The sequence below is a fragment of the Cetorhinus maximus genome, chromosome 16, assembly GCF_964194155.1.
Source record: "Cetorhinus maximus chromosome 16, sCetMax3.hap1.1, whole genome shotgun sequence".
NCBI classification, from domain to species: domain Eukaryota; kingdom Metazoa; phylum Chordata; class Chondrichthyes; order Lamniformes; family Cetorhinidae; genus Cetorhinus; species Cetorhinus maximus.
In genome coordinates, this window is record NC_135894.1 from 96,966,776 (window position 1) to 96,980,694 (window position 13,919).

At 45.7% G+C, this 13,919-nt stretch overlaps 1 protein-coding gene across 3 annotated transcripts in view; it reads right to left on the reverse strand.

Annotated features, from left to right (window-relative positions):
• Positions 1–13,919, reverse strand: part of cxadr (CXADR Ig-like cell adhesion molecule) — a 99,779-nt gene that overhangs the window by 45,440 nt on the left and 40,420 nt on the right. Inside the window, exon 1 of one of the 3 annotated variants that reach the window (XM_078560375.1) lies at positions 5,641–6,823. The exons of the other annotated variants lie outside the window; for them this stretch is intronic. The gene's annotated coding sequence lies outside the window, so the exon portion shown is untranslated. Of the gene's footprint in view, positions 1–5,640; positions 6,824–13,919 lie in introns of those variants that run through there. 3 annotated transcript variants of the gene reach the window in all.

Sequence of the window (13,919 nt, forward strand, 5' to 3'; positions counted from 1 at the left end):
AAGACATGAGAGGGTCTTTGCTAGGCCAGACTGCATATAGGCCATTGAAGGCAGACTGACTGAATGAGAAAGAGTCTTGTAACTGACTGGGAATCCACTGAACTCAAATTATTCAAAGAGGGAGGGAGAGAGGGGAATGAAATCAAGCTGTTGAATTTGGTTGTTGTTATCTCATTTCAATCAGAAAGGGGTGAAACTTCTAAATGTTGATGTCAGCATTACTTAGGTGTGCTCATACAAGGGACACAGAGAGTTAGCAATAAAGTCGCAGTAATGTAAATTAAATGAAAAAGGTGTCACAGACAAGGCAAAGGGGGTGGTAATAAAACCAGGAAATGCTGGAGAAACTCAGCAGGTCCGGCAGCATCTGCTGAGAGAGAAGGAAAAGGGTGACATCATTGCAGATTTGCACTAAGCACGGTAGTGGGCAGGTAAGACAACGTTATCCCAGCCGGCCGCAATGACGGCTTTTCACGCCGTATCATCTCAAACCCACCGCATTAAACATGCCTTCCTGGGAAACACACCATTTTCATGCTGACCGGGTTCTCGTTTGCCCGCCACGCCATCACCTCACCGCCGGATACCATATTTAAAGTGCAGCCACGTGCACACATCTCAGTGCTTTCAGCCCAGGACTGCGGCTAAGACAGGATGGCCCCGAAAGGAAAAAAGGACTGCAGGCCCCAGGTTTAGTGACGTGTCTCTCAAGTGCCTTTTGGATGCCATGGAGGCCCGCAGTGATGTCCTCTACCCCCGCTCTGGCTGCAGGAGGGGCAGCAACATGACCACTCTAGCTTGGTAGGCGATGGCAGCAGTGATCAATGCCCAATACTGCACAGAAGAGGTTGGCCAATCAATGCAGATAGAGGATGAATGACCTCACCAATGCCACCAGGGTAAGACAATTATCTCATCACTTTAAACTCTCACACTCAAGCCCATCATACATGCACTGGCAACTCACTCTCTGCCAACTCAAGGAACATCACCACTCATTCTCTCTCTCACCCTCATCTCCATCTAGCCCCACCTCCTCTGGAGACTGCCTCCTCAGCCCTCACCATCTTGAGGCCACTTGCACAGATCAACATGTGCCCCCCACACACACCCCAGGATACCCTCCTTCCCCAGTACAGCTCTCGCCCTGCAGCCTCTTCCCTTGCCTGAGGCCACTTCTTCCCCTTCCCTAAGCTAGCCCTAGCCCTGCAGCCATTGAAAAGCCACCCCTGCCTTACAGCTGGGTCTGGTGGGTAGAGACTTGCCCATGAGCCCCTCTAAAAGTGACGTGCTGCTGCCTGCAAAGCCTGGCGCTGATGATTGCGAGTGCTGCCCGAAGCAAGGTAGGCAAACAAACCTTGAAGTCCCTAGTGAAGTGCAGCTCATCAGGTGCACGTTGCTTCTCTGTTGTGAAAAATGTCAGCGTGATGGGCAGACAATTCAGAATTTGGGGGGGGAAGAGATGAGTCCGGCGGGCTAGCCTTATAATGATATGCAATGTATTACAATGAGGTGCCCGATGCCCAATGGTGGGAAATGTGGCCTGCCATCGATGGGCTAAGCGGACGTTCGCAAACTGGTTTCACGACATTGTGAAACTGGTTTCTGGCCGCCTTACCATATGGTCTGCTCACGCCATACGACGCCAGAGGGCATGGACAATTCCACCCAGAGTTAACATTTCGAGTCCATATGCCTCTTCTTCAGATCTAAGGCAGGTGTTATTAGTGGCATAAAGGACAGATGTGTTGATGTGTTAACAGCAGAACAAGGGTCAGCACTTTCTGAAAGTAAATTATGAGAACAAGTTACAGACTGGCCCTTGGCAGGGTGGGGGATGTGGGAAAAGGAGGACAGAGTTCATGGTCTGAAGCTGTTAAACTCCAACTCCAGAAGGCTACCATGACCACCAAGCCAGGGGATCAAACTTGGTTCAATGAAGAGTGCAGGGGAGCATGCCAGGAGCAGCATCAGGCATACCTAAGTATGAGGCGCAAATCTGGTGAAGCTACAACACAGGAATACTTGCGTGCCAAACAGCATAAGCAGCAAGTGATGGACAGAGCTAAGCGCTTCTACAACCAATGGATCAGATCTAAGCTCTGCAGGTGGTGGACAATTAAACAGCTAACTGGAGGAGGAGGCTCCACAAATATCCCCATCCTTAATGATGGGGCAGCCCAGCACATCAGTGCAAAAGATAAGGCTGAAGCATTTGCAACAATCTTCAGCCAGAAGTGCCAAGTAGATGATCCATCTCAGCCTGCTCCAGAGGTCACCAGCATCACAGATGCCAGTTTTCAGTCAATTTGATTCACTCCACTGATATCAAGAAACAGCTGAAGGCACTGGATACTGCAAAGGCTGTGGGCCCTGACAATATTCCGGCAATAGTATTGAAGTCTTGTGCTCCTGAACTTGCCAAACCCCTAGCCAAGCTGTTCCAATACAGCTACAGCAATGGCATCTAACCTATGTGGAAAATTGCCCAGGTATGTCCTGTACACAAAGCAGGACAAATCCAACCCGGCCAATTCCCGTCCCATCAGTCTACTCTCGATCATCAGTAAAGTGATGGAAGGGTCATCACCAATGCCCAAACAGCATTTGCTTAGCAAAGACTGCTAACTGATGCTTAGTTTGGGTTCTGCCAGGGCCACTCAGTTTCTGATGGTGTTACAGCCTTGGTTCAAACATGGACAAAAGAGCTGAACTCCTGAGGTGAGGTGAGAGTGACTGCCCTTCACATCAAGGCAGTATTTGACCCAGTGTGGCATCAAGGAGCCCTAGCTAAACTGGAGTCAATGGGAGCCAGGGGGAAAACTTTCCACTGGTTGGAGTCATACCTAGCACGAAGGAAGATAGTTGCAGTTGTCAGAGGTCAATCATCTCAGTTCCAGGACATCACTGCAGGAGTTCCTCAGAGTAGTGTCCTAAGCCCAACCATCTTCAGCTGCTTCATCAATGACCTTCCTTCCATCATAAGGTGGGCATGATCGCTGATGAATGCACAATGTTCAGCACCATTCGCGACACTCAAGATATTGAAGCAGACCATGTCCAAATGCAGCAAGACCTGGACAATATCCAGGCTTGGGCTGACAAGTGGCAAGTAACATTCGTGCCACACAAGCGCCAGACAATGACCATCTCCAACAAGAAAGAATATAACCATTGCCCCCTTGACGTTCAATTGCATTACCATCACTGAATCCTCAATGAGCAATATCCTGCACGTTACCATTGACTAGAAACTGAACTAACCAAATAAATACTGTGGCTACAAGAGCAAGTCAGAGACTAGGAACCCTGCGGCAAGTAACTCACCTCCTGACTCCCCAAAGCCTGTCCACAGAAGGACAAGGCACAAGTCAGGAATGTGATGGAATATTCTCCACTTGCCTGGATGAGTGCAGCTCCAACGCCACTCAAGCTGGACACCATCCAGGACAAAGCAGCCCACTTGATTGGCACCCCATCCACAAATATTCACTCCCTCCACCATGGACGCACAGTGGCAGCAGTGTGTACCATCTGCAAGATGCACTGCAGGAACTCACCAAGGCTCCTTAGGCAGCACCTTCCAAACCCATGGCCTCTACCACCTAGAAGGACAAGGGCAGCAGACACATGGGAACACCACCAACTGGAAGTTCCCCTCCAAACCACTCACCATCTGACTTGGAAATATATCACCATTCCTTCACTGTCGCTGGGTCAAAATCCTGGAACTCCCTCCCTAACAGCACTGTGGCTGTACCTACACCACATGGACTGCAGTGGTTCAAGGCGGCAGCTCACCACCACCTTCTCAAGGGTAATTAGGGGTGGGCAATAAATGCTGGCCTAGCCAGCAATGCCCACATCCCATAAATAAATTTAAAAAGATACAGTGAAGGTTCACTAGGCTGGTTCCTGGGATGAGAAGTTGTCCTGTGATGCAAGGCTGAGTAAATTGGGTCTATATTGTTGTTGTCTGTGTTGTTACCCTTTGCTACATTGGCACTAAGTTGGCAACCAACATCAGTCATTTCCTGAAGTACAGTCTAGACAGGAACAAATTTTCATCTTATAACCTCTAATTTTTAAATAATGACAAGTTCTAAATGTATGTTTGCAAACATGACAGGAGAAGTTACGAGGTTTTCCTCAGTAGTTCAACTGCTGACCTTTCTTCCCCCAAATGCAACCAAATCACAGTAGAGTACAAGTTGCTTGTCCATAGTTGCTAGTATCCCAGAGTTAACTGAAGTTTCAACACAAAATTGCCAGGGCTAGCTTAAATTATGATCCAGACCAATACGCCATTGCAGTACTAAGGGACTGCAGCACTTTCGAAGGTGCCACCCTTTGGATGAGATGTTATATTGACACCCGATCTTTTTCTTCCCTATCCCATCTCTTCCCATGCATGTCCACAACATTTCCAATGCCAATTTTAACCGTTTCAGGCTTGCTATGCCTAACAAGAATCATAGAATTGTTACTGCCCATCATGCCTGAACTGACTCTCCAAATGAGCATCATGACTTGGTGCCATTCTCCTGCTTTTTCTCTGTACTCTTGCACATTGTTTCCATTCAAATAATTATCTGTTGTCTCGATTGTCTCCACCACGCTTCCATATAGTGCATTCCAGATTCGAACCACTCGCTGTGTGAAAAACATGCGCTTCTTTTGCAAATCACTTTAAATCCGTGCCCCCTCATTCTTGCTCCCTTGACGAGTGGGAACAGTTTCTCCCCATCTGCTCTATCCAGCCTCCTCATGATTTTGAACACCCCTATCAAATCTCCTCTTAGCCTCTCTTCTCCAAGGGGAACAGTCCTAACCTATCTTCATAACCCAAGTTTCTCATCCCTGGAACCATTCTTGTAAACCTCTTCTGCACTAATATGATCACATCCTTCCTACAGTGTGGCATCCAGAACTGTCACAATACTCCAACTGAGGTCTAACTCGTATCTCATATAAGCTCAGCATAATCTCCCTGCTCTTGTACTCTATGCTCCCATTAATAAAGCCCAGGATACTATATGCTTTATTAACTGCTCTCTCCACCTGTCCTGCCACCTTCAATGATCTATATACACCCAGGTCCCTCTATTCCTGCACCCCCTTAAGAATTGTACCCCTTATTTTATACTGTTTTTCCATGTTCTTCTTACCAAAATGCATCACCTCACACTTCTCCACATTGAACTTCATTTGCCACCTATCTGCCCACTCCACCAACTTGTATATTTCCTTTTGAAGCTCTACATTGTCCTCAAGTTCACAATGCTTCCAAATTTTTGTATCATCCACAAACTTAGAAATTGTCCCCTGCACACCAAGGTCTAGATCATTAATATGTATCAGGAAAAGCAAGGGTCACAATACCGATCCCTGGGAAACTCCACTACAAACCTTCCTCCAGACCGAAAATATCCATTGACCATTACCCTCTGTTTCCTATTACTCAGACAATTTTCTATCCACATTGCTACTGTCTCCTTTTCACCATGGACACGCAGTCCCTCTCATCCTCTACTCAACCACCAGGACAGCCTGTGGGACCTCCGCTTCGTTTTTGAATGGAACCCAACCATTCATCAGCCAGTCACTGCCCTCCTTCAGCTTGGCTAAACATCATTGAACCTTTCCTTTGGTTCCACTCATTTCCTCCGATAAACAGCTGTTGCTTTGGAAACCCACAAGTCCTAGCTATTCCTTCCTTTTTGTGGAATATTCTTTTTTTCCAGTTCGACCCAGGCCCCTTCCTTCACCTCTTTGCCGAGTACAATGATGGTCGTCCGCAGTTGAGCATGTGTCAGTCTTACCTGGTTCAGTACACAGCAGCAAACCAGCTTTCCTATATTCTACAGAATATGAGCACCGGGCATCATATTTTAAAACCAAAAAGACAACTGATGAAAACAGAATCACAGAATGAAGCCACTCAGCCCATTGTGTCAATGCTGGCTCTTTGGCTGAGCTTTCCAGTTAGCCCCACCCCCTCATTCTTTCCCCCAAAGCCCTGCAAATATTTCCTTTTCAACTGTTTGTCCAATTCCTTTAATGAAAGTTACTATTGAATCTGCTTCCAACACCCTTTCCAAATATTCCAGATCATAAATTACTGCATAGAAAAATCTTCCCCCCTTGTTTTTTTTTGACATGCAGGCTGAACTCTTTTGGTTAAATACGTGGGAAAGATCAGCAGCGGAACGAGAAACCTTAATGGGGTTCTGGAAGGAACTAGACATGTCAACATGTGTCCCCTTGGATTCCAAAAACTCTGTGGAAAAGTTACGTTAGCATAATTAGTCTGAGTGCCGAGAGACTGTAAAATGATGGAGGACAGGAGTGGGTGGGATAAATGAGAGAGCCGAGAGCATTTAACATAAAAAGTGAGAACGAGGTTGAAACATATTCTTAAGCCCTAGGCCCGCCCACCCCCCGGAGCTGTTTTGAAAAGATCACCAAACAATGCTGTCTTGTTTCCACTCTGCTCTCTATTTACACAACACTTACTGAGCTAGGTAAGTTTGGAACTCAAGTTCGAAAACACTGCAGACACAGTATAAATTTTTCTATATACCATGGGATTACCGGGATGACGAATAGCCACACAATGGAGATTGTGGCACTTCAGGACTGGGGAGGGTGAAAAAAATCATCTAGGGCCCCGGTCCTGATCTTTATCCATTCATCCACTGCTAAAAACCATACATGTCCACAATCATGGGTGGAATACACGGGGGGCGGGGAGAAACAGTGTCTGACTCAGCTGACTCAGATGCCTGCTACAGTCAAATAGGCTGTCAATACACAGCGCTCAGTGTCACACAAAGAATGAGCTACCGGTCGGAGGACAGCCGGAGAGTTCACCTAGTGTCCTGGTTAATAATTAATCCCTGAACCAAGGCTACCGAAAACGCGATAACTAATCAATCATTTATCTTATTGCTGTTTGCAGAATCCTTTAAGATCTAGGAGCAGGAGTAATTTTGCTGTGCAGAAATCAGCTGCCATGTTTACTTGGACAGGTAGTTTTACTGAAATTAGTAAACTCTTGGCTGCAAGCCACTTTGAGATGTCCTGAGGATGTGAAAGGCATGATACGAATGTGACAACTTTAACTCAGTGGGATCAACGTGAGCGGAGTTGGAAGGTCACAGGTTCAAGCCTCACTCCAGAGATTGGAGTACGACATTTAGGCCGATTCCCACCGTGGGGCTGCTGCCTTTCTGACGAGACGTCAAACCGAGGCTCAAAATAACCCACTTTAGCTGAACACGAATGGCCGATATTTATCCCGCAGCCAACATTGTCAATCGGATTATCTGGCCATTATCACAGTGCTGTCTGTGAGAGCTTGCTGTGCACAATTTGATGCCACATTCTCTACATTACAACAATGCCTAAAACTCGAATGGGGTCCATTAGCTATTTTGCGTTTTAGCCATGGAAGGTGCTGCAGAGATGCCAGGTTCCATCCTTTAACTGCAGCTTTTTTCCCCCTCCACTTGGGCAAGATATCCACAGTTGGAACTGTGCCCTAGAGTCAATTAGGAGCGAAAACTGTGGTGGGGGTAAAGCAGTGATCTAACAGTGAAACTAAACAGCAGAGGCTGGTTTGTTTTCATCCCGAGCTTATCGGAAACTATTTCAAGGTTCTGCAGCCAGTTACACGTCCAGAAAGTACTTGCTGAACGAGGAATGCAGCGTCTATCTGGGATCTGACAAGATGAGAGGACAAAAAAGGATTCTTTGTGCCAGAAAGAATCTATGCCAGCAATACCGCACTGTTAAACAACCTTGATTTTAAAACAACAGCATATGCCACTAACACTCTGAAGCATGTCCTGTTATCACATAACAAATTTAAGTGGTGGGGGGGGAAGGATATGTTGCTCAACCAACATGCTCTGACACAAGTCAATTAGCATCACGCAAACTTAGCCCCAAATACTGAGTGAGCAAGGGAGACAGAGTGCACTGGCATCTGCAATACCGTTAATTTATTAGCAGTGTAATTACTATACATATTTACACATAAACAGCAGACATGCATATGAACATAGGAATTAGGAAGGAGTAGGCCACTCGGCGTTTCGTACCTGCTCTGCCATTCAACAAGAGCAAGGCTAATCTGATTGTAACCTCAACTCCACATTACTGGCTGCCCCTAGTAACCTTTCATCCCCTTGCTCATCAAAAATCTATCTAGCTCAGCCTTAAAAATATTCAAAGACTCTGCTTCCACAGCCCTCAGAGAAATATTTTCTCCTCATCTATGTCCTAAATGACTCTTTTTTTTCCTAAAGACAGTGGCCCCTAGCGTTAGATTCTCCCACAGGGGGAAACATCCTCTCTACATGAACTCTGCCAAGACCCCTCAGGATCGTATATATTTCAATCAAGTCACCTCTTACTCTAAACTCCAGCAGATACAAGCCTGGTGTGTCCAACCTTTCCTCATAAGACAACCCACCGAATCAAAGTATTAGTTTAGTGTAACTTCTCTGAACTGCTTCCACTGCATTTACACCCTTCCTTAAATTAGGAGATTAATACTGTAAATTATCATATTAAGTGCATATAACGAAGGGCCTGCACACCAGAGCTGTTGTGTAGAAATGTTATCAGCCTCCAGTCTTGTATCTCCCTGGAAGCTTGTGACTTGATTGGTGTGCTCATCAGTTTCAATTCAAACACATTGAACATTGTATGGTCTACTGCAATATAAACAAGGGCATGCAATTCTCTCTTCTGTTCGCTAGCCCAGTCACTGTTGCTATAGAATGTTCTATATCCGATCCCTAGCCAGTCAGGCCAAACCACAACATTCACACCCTCAACATCGTATTCAGCCCCTAGGTGGGCTTTTGACTGAATACCCTTTCCATCGCTCGCTTCCACCTCTGTCCCCTGCCTTAGCAAATCTATTGCTCAAACACTGTCACCCACACCTCTAAACTGGACTATTCCAACTCTCTTCCGGTCGGCCTCCGCTCTCTTTAAACATCAGCACGTTGAAAGCTCTGCTGCCCACTTCCTGTCACACAAAATGTCGCTCACTCAACATCCTGTCCTTGCTGATCCATACTGTTGCGTTGCTATAATTGATATAAGGGCACCAACCGCCCATAGGGGATTGGTTAAACACGGTGTGGGTTCATTTATTTAGGCTAGGCATATGAGAACAGATATACAAAGATAGAAAGCTTGAAGACATCAGCAGCAAACCTGCGTTTGTGTGCTCTGCTCAAAGGTAAAAGTGAAACTAAGACTGGGCCACATGGCATACTTCCCTTCTGGTGCTGTCATGCTGCTATCCTTTAAAGGGATATTACAACACACACTGGCTCTAATTTAAAGCATAGAAGTGTTTTTTTTCCAATAAATGTGCACGTACAGGCACTTTCCTGTAAGGAGCCATGGGATAACAATCAGAAGCTGGAATCCGTGTCAAATGTTACCTCCCCTAAGCCAGCGACACCGATTAACCACACCAGTGTTCCTTAAACAAGGAACAACCAATTGCATTTCAAGTTGCGACCTGCAATTTTGAAGTTCAGGGTAAAGTCTTCACGCAAATTTGTGACCTTGAGACCGAGCCCAAAACTGGAATTATCAAAGAGATGGCAAAGAATAGCAAGCCCAGTTTCGGTACTGAGAAAAGTGAATGCAAAGATTTGGAGCCGTCTAGGCTGCAAGTCCAAAGGGTGAAGGGCGGTTTTGCTAACAATGCCATTAGTCAATGTTCAGGTTGACTGCCTTTGCTAACAAAAAGCACATCCTTCTGTTTAAAACAACCTTCAGGTTTAATAGCTGTTATTATCAATGACCAACAGCAGTTGTCAAAAATTTTGAATTGATCTTAAAATAAATACTACACCCCTAATTAGAACAAGGAATACAAGACCATTAGAAGTCAGTCATTTTTGTTTTTAAACTTGTGTGTTTTTAAGTTTTAGAATAATGAAGAGTTTTGACAGCCTTTGCTTGTTCAACCTATTTCTGCTCATACGGAGCCAGTGACGTAGGAGCATTTAAGATGGTTGCCGAGTGTGAGAATTGGGAAAGACCCCACTAAAGTAAGAGAGTTGTTCAAATATGGAATACTTTTAACACAGGGTCATGTTTTTGGTCACCTATCCTAATGTCTTCCAACCTGCTTGACCCCTAATGAAAACAGATGCAAAGTAACACTGGCTAACTGCTGAAATCCTTTTAATAGGCAAGTGGCTATTACTCACACTGTAACTGTAAATTGATAACTAGTAGGGAAATCAGATACCATTCATTGAAATGACCTGGAATTCCCCAGGTATGGTCCAGAGAGTAGATCCTATTAAATTAGAGCAGGGGAAAGAAATAGCAAAAAGCTCATGAATACACAGAAAATAGGAGCAGGAGTAGGTCATTCAGCCCTTCAGATTTGCTAGGCCATTCAATATCGTGGCTGATCCTCTATCCCAATGCCATACTCCTGCACTCTCCCCATACCCCTTGGCGCTTTTAGAGTCCAGAAATCTACTCCCTTCTTAAATATATTCAGTGACTTGGCCCCCACAGCCCTCTGTGGTAGAGAATTCAATAGGTTCACCACCCTCTGAGTGAAGAACTTTCTCCTCATCTCAGTCCTAAATGGTTTATGCCATATCCTGAGACTGTGACCCCCCCTTGCTCTGGGCACCCCAGCCAGAGGAAATAACATCCCTGCGTCCAGTCTGTCCATCCCTATCAGAATTTTATATGTTTCAATGAGATCCCCTCTCATTCTTCTAAACTCCAGTGAATACAGGCCCAGTCAGCCCAATCTCTCCTCATACACAATCCTGCCATCCCGGGAATCAGTCTCGTGAACCTTCCCTGCACTCCCTTTATAGCAAGTATTTCCTTTATTAGGTAAGGAGGCCAAAACTGCACACAATACTCCAGGTGTGGTCTCACCAAGGCCTGTACAGCTGCAGTAAGACATCCTTATTAACTATTGCTGTAAACAATTAAGAATCTGTTTCTGTGGGAGGATAGGGAGAAGAAAGAATAGAGGCTGGTGCAGTTTGGTAGTCAAGTACTTCATGCTATTCAGCACATCGGTGTATTCTGCAGATGTAAGGGTTCTTTGAACCACCCCCCCCCCACCCCCACACAAACCTTGGCGAGTGTTTAACAGGCCAAGCATTGAAAAGTTCAGAGAACAGGGAGTGTTTGTACTATAATGAGAAATAGCTCGGATAGGATGGTATTAAATTCAGCCAAGTTTTTTTTATTCATCCGCGGGATGTGAGCTTCACTGCCTGGGCCAGCATTTATTGCCCATCCCTAGTTGCCCATGAGAAGGTGGTGATGAGTTGCCTTCTTAAACTGCTGCATTCCAAATGGTATAGGTACACCCACAGTGCTGTTAGGGAGTTCCAGGATTTTGACCCAGCAACAGTGAAGGAACTGCGATATATTTCCAAGTCAGGACGGTGAGTGGCCTGGAGGGAAACTTCCAAGTGGTGGTGTTTCCATGTGCCTGCTGCCCTTGTCCTTCTAGATGGTAGTGGTTATGGGTGCTGTCTAAGGAGCCTTGTTGAATTCCTGCAGTGCAGCTTGTAAATGCTACACACTGCTGCTACTCTGCATTGGTGGTGGAGGGAGTGAGTGTTTGTGGATGTGGTGCCAATCAAGCAGGTTGCTTTGTCCTGGATGGTGTCAAGCTTCCCGAGTGTTGTGGGAGCTGCACTCATCCAGGCAAGTGGGGAGTATTCCATCACACTCCTGACTTATGCCTTGTAGATGGTGGACAGGCTTCGGGGAGTCAGGAGGTGAGTTACTCACCACAGGATTCCTAGCCTCTGACCTGTTGTTGGAGCCAGAGCATTTATTTGGCTATTCCGGTTCAGTTTCTGGTCAATGGTGGCACCCAGGATGTTGATAGTGGTAGATTCAGTGATGGTAATGCCATTGAATGTCAGGGGGCGATGGTCACTGGTGGAGATGGTCACTGCCTGGCACTGATGTGGCGCAAATATTACTTGCTGCTTGTCAGTCCTTGGTTAGTCATGGCATTTCCTGAAAACCTAGTGGAAGGGCTGTTACTCTCAGATGGTTGGCTGGGGGTGTAGGAGAAGCTGGGGTTATTGTATCAAAGAGAAGGTTAAGAGGAGATTTGAAGAAGGGCTTTGGTAGAATAAAGCAAAGTAACTGTTTCCAGTGGCAGAAGGATCAGTAGCCCAAGGATACTGATTTTAGGTGATTGGCAAAATAACCAGAGCTGCCATTAGAAAACTTACTTTCTTTTTAAACTTAAAAAGTTAATTGGAATGGACTGCCAAGAAGGTGCTGGGATCTGATTCAACAGCAACGTACAACAGGGAATTGGATACATGCTTCAGGGGCAAAAATACATGGCTATAGGGAAAAAGTAGAGGAATGAGAAGCACAGGATAGCTCTAGCAAGAAGCCAGCACAGGAACGATGGGCCAAATGATCTCCTCCTGTGCTATATCATTCAATACTTGTCTGCAACACTTGAGGACCAGATTTCCTCTCCTCCGCTCCTCTTCCCTCAAGATGTGCTGTCACTTATCAACCAGACCAGCAAACTAACCAGTCTGGTTGATAAGTGACAGCACATCTTGAGGGAAGAGGAGCGGAGGAGAGGATAGCCTGAGTCAGAGATTTACAGTTCAATCAGAAAAGAATTATACTCCTGTATTTGCCTGAGTGTAAGGAAAGGGAAATAAGAATACTTACAATGTGAGCGAGGTCCCTTTTTGGTTAAAAATGAGTTTTACCGAATTCCACATCCATGTGCATAAAACACCGCAGTCTGGTCTACCTTTGAACTGCTCCTACATAAACAAGAGTGTAGCACTTCTCCTGCTTTTGTTATCTAGTCCACTGCCAGTCACGTGGTGATCAACTGGATAATGACATCTGGTTGTACTTAATATCAACATGAAGGAGCGGTGGGGAGACAACGAAAAAAAAACAGCTCCTGACTCCAATTTTGTGAAGACAGGCAATCTCGAACCTCACATTTTTGTGAATTTACAATAACGTTGGTCATTTACACCTGAGACACACACAGGCTGGCTGTTATTGGCAGCACATTTGTAATGCAAACCAATTCTTTTATCAGTAGTCCTGAAGCATTAAGAGGGCAAGTAACAGAAACTCTGATAAAAATGGTAATTAAAATTGGTTTCAACATCCACTCCTCCTCACCATGACTGCAGTGCATACCATCTGCAAGATGTCAAGGCTCCTTGAACAGCACCTCCCAAACCCATGACCTCAACAACCTAGAACAACAAATACAGCAGACACATGTGAGCACCACCACTTCCCAAGTTCGCCTCCAAGTCACTCACCATCCTGATTTGGAAATATATCGCCGTTCCTCCATTGTCGCTGGGTCAAAATCCTGTAACTTCCTCCCTAACAGCACTGTGGGTGTACCTACACCACATGGACTGGAACGGTTCAAGAAAGTGACCCACCATCACCTTCTCAAGGGCAGCCAGGGCTGGGCAGCCTGGTCAGCAATGCCCATATCCAGAGAATGAATCTTTAAAAATTAGAACAATTACCGTGCAATTTATACAGAGTTTACAGCCCCTTTAATTGAGGGATAAATATTGGCCAGGACACTGGAGATAACCTCTCTGCTCTTATTCAAAATAGTGCCATGGGGTCTTTTACATCCACCAGAGCTGGCAAATGGGGCTTCAGTTAACTTCTCATCTGAAAGACAGCACCTCGGACAATCCTGGAGTGCCAACCTTGATTTTTGTGCTCAAGCCCTAGACTGGAACTTGAACCCAGAATCTGTGACACAGTTGGTATAACTCTCATCTCCTGAGCCACAGTTAAGGAGTAAATATTGGCCAGGACACCATGGGGAAATCCCCTATTCTTCTTTAGAATGCTGCTAT